Source organism: Schistocerca americana, chromosome 9 (assembly GCF_021461395.2).
Source record: "Schistocerca americana isolate TAMUIC-IGC-003095 chromosome 9, iqSchAmer2.1, whole genome shotgun sequence".
NCBI lineage: Eukaryota > Metazoa > Arthropoda > Insecta > Orthoptera > Acrididae > Schistocerca > Schistocerca americana.
The window spans coordinates 11222093-11224644 of NC_060127.1; the positions used below are offsets into that span (position 1 = coordinate 11222093).

At 47.8% G+C, this 2552-nt stretch overlaps 1 pseudogene; it reads left to right on the forward strand.

The window, feature by feature from the left end:
- Positions 1-2180: 2180 nt before the first annotated feature.
- LOC124551435 lies at positions 2181-2298 on the forward strand (annotated as a pseudogene).
- The last annotated feature ends 254 nt before the right edge of the window (positions 2299-2552 follow it).

Sequence of the window (2552 nt, forward strand, 5' to 3'; positions counted from 1 at the left end):
GGTTACACGTCTCGGTTATGTCTTGTTCACATTGACGCCACTCTGAACAGTAGACGTTACATTTCAGATGTGTTACGACCCGTGGCTCTACCCTTCATTCGATCCCTGCGAAACCTTACATTTCAGCAGGATAATGCACGACCGCATGTTGCAGGTCCTGTACGGGCCTTTCTGGACACTGAAAATGTTCGACTGCTGCCCTGGCCAGCACATTCTCCAGATCTCTTACCAATTGAAAACGTCTGGTCAATGTTGGCCGAGCAACTGGCTCGTCACAATACGGCCGTAACTACTCTTGATGAACTGTTGTATCGTGTTTAAGCTGCATGGGCAGCTGTACCTGTACACGCCATCCAATCTCAGTTTGACCTAATCAAGACCGTTATTACGGGTAGAGGTGGTTGTTCTGGGTACTGATTTCTCAGGATCTATGCACCCAAATTGCGTGAAAATGTAATCACATGTCAGTTCTAGTACAATATATTTGTCCAATGAATACCCGTGCATCATCTGCATTTCTTCTTGGTGTAGCAATTTTAATTGCCAGTAGTGTATGTTCGGGACATGTGCACCAACATAACAAAAGAAAAGATCTATAATCGATGCGCGTTGCTCGCGCAATTTGGAAAATCACCTTACTTTTTGAACAGTCCTTGTATGTAAGAAGCTATATACCAGGTCCTCTGTATGTAAGAAGCTATATACCAGGTCCTCTGTATGTAAGAAGCTATATACCAGGTCCTATGTATGTAAGAAGCTATATACCAGGTCCTCTGTATGTAAGATGCTATATACCAGGTCCTCTTTGCGAGAGCGCTGTAGTGGGCAGTGGAGACACCAGAGAATACAGACGCCGGCCATTAGGCTGTGCCGAGCTCAGAGGACAATGCGTGCTGCGGAATGCCGGTCCGGCAGGTGTTGGGTTGCGCAGGCAGACACGCGCGAGTGCCCCCCCCCTCCCCCCGTCTGGTCTGCACGTGCGTGACGCACATTGCGCGTGATTCACAACGTCTCTCTTTCTGTCCTGCCCGCGGAAGCCTCGGGGAACTCGCCGGCAAACTGTACGCGTGATGCGTGCTGCTACCAGCACAGTGCGCAGTGCGAAGGGGAACCGGGCCTTTAGGTTAGTCTGCACTTGCCGACTTCCCCTGCTAGCGATCCTGCTTTTCTCCAAAGGCGTAGTAGCTAGCTGCTTGTTTGCCGAGCTCACCAGTAGCTCAAACTTCCTGCAGTCAGGCAAGCTACTGGGGCTTTCACACTGCTGTACTTCCGGCCGCAGGGGTCGTAGCCAGCAACCAGTAAATCTCTCACCCCAGTTTCTTCAAAGAATCGAACTCCATTACATAAAACAGCTTCAAACGCCTCATTGCTTCAAAAATGAGGTAATATGTTAAGCACGTAAGCGAGAAAACGTTTAGAAAAGGTTTTCACATTATATGTAAGTTTGTTGCAAGTCGCTAAGTGCTCTCATTGCCAAATGGTTCAAATGGCTCTGAGCACTATGGGAGTTAACATCTGAGGCCAACAGTCCCCTAGAACTTAGAACTACTTATACCTAACTAACCTAAGGACACCACACACATCCATGCCCGAGGCAGGATTCGAACCTGCGACCGTAGCGGTCGCGCGGTTCCGGACTGAAGCGCGTAGAACCGCACGGTCACAGCGGCCGGTTCATTGTCAAACAATGGACGAGTGCAGTCGGTGTAATATACAGGGTGATTCGCGAATATAAGCAAATATTTTAATGTGTTAGTTTACAAGTAAAACTAAAGAAAAAAGTTCTTATAAACATAGGTCCGCAAATGTTTGGTTAAGAAGTTATTGCTTTTGCGTGAAATTTAGCAACTTCGCTAATATGAAGCCCTCGAAAAACTGTACAAGGTTAAAGTAAAGCACGATTTCCATTTACTTTATTGATATTGCTCTGGTGAATCTAATAAAACATGTCCCAGACGTTTATTTTTGTATATGGGGATGGATGAAAGACATAGCTTACGAGGACAAAGTCAATTCGAGTGAGGCCTTAGTTGGTCGTATTATGAATGCAGTAGATGAAATTGAGAACCACCCCGTGTAACTGAAACTAGCGACAAAAACAGTTCACACACGTGCAGCTAAATGCATTGAACTCCCTGGAGACAGTTTTGAACATTTATTGTGAACGTATTGTGAAATTCTGCAACGGCCTTGCCGCAGTGGATACACCGGTTCTCGTCAGATCACCGAAGTTAAGCGCTGTTTGGCGTGGCCGGCACTTGGATGGGTGACCATCCGGGCGGCCATGCGGTGTTGCCATTTCTCGTGGTGCACTCAGCCTCGTGATGCCAATTGAGGAGCTACTCGACCGAATAACAGCGGCTCCGGTCAAAGAAAACCATCACGACGACTGGGAGAGCGGTGTGCTGACCACACGCCCCTCCTATCCGCATCCTCAGCTGGGGATGACACGGCGGTCGGATGGTCCTGATGGGCCACTTGTGGACTGAAGACGCAGTGTGCTTATTGTGAAATTGTATGCACATTGTACAAATTCCTTAACAGTGAGCTTT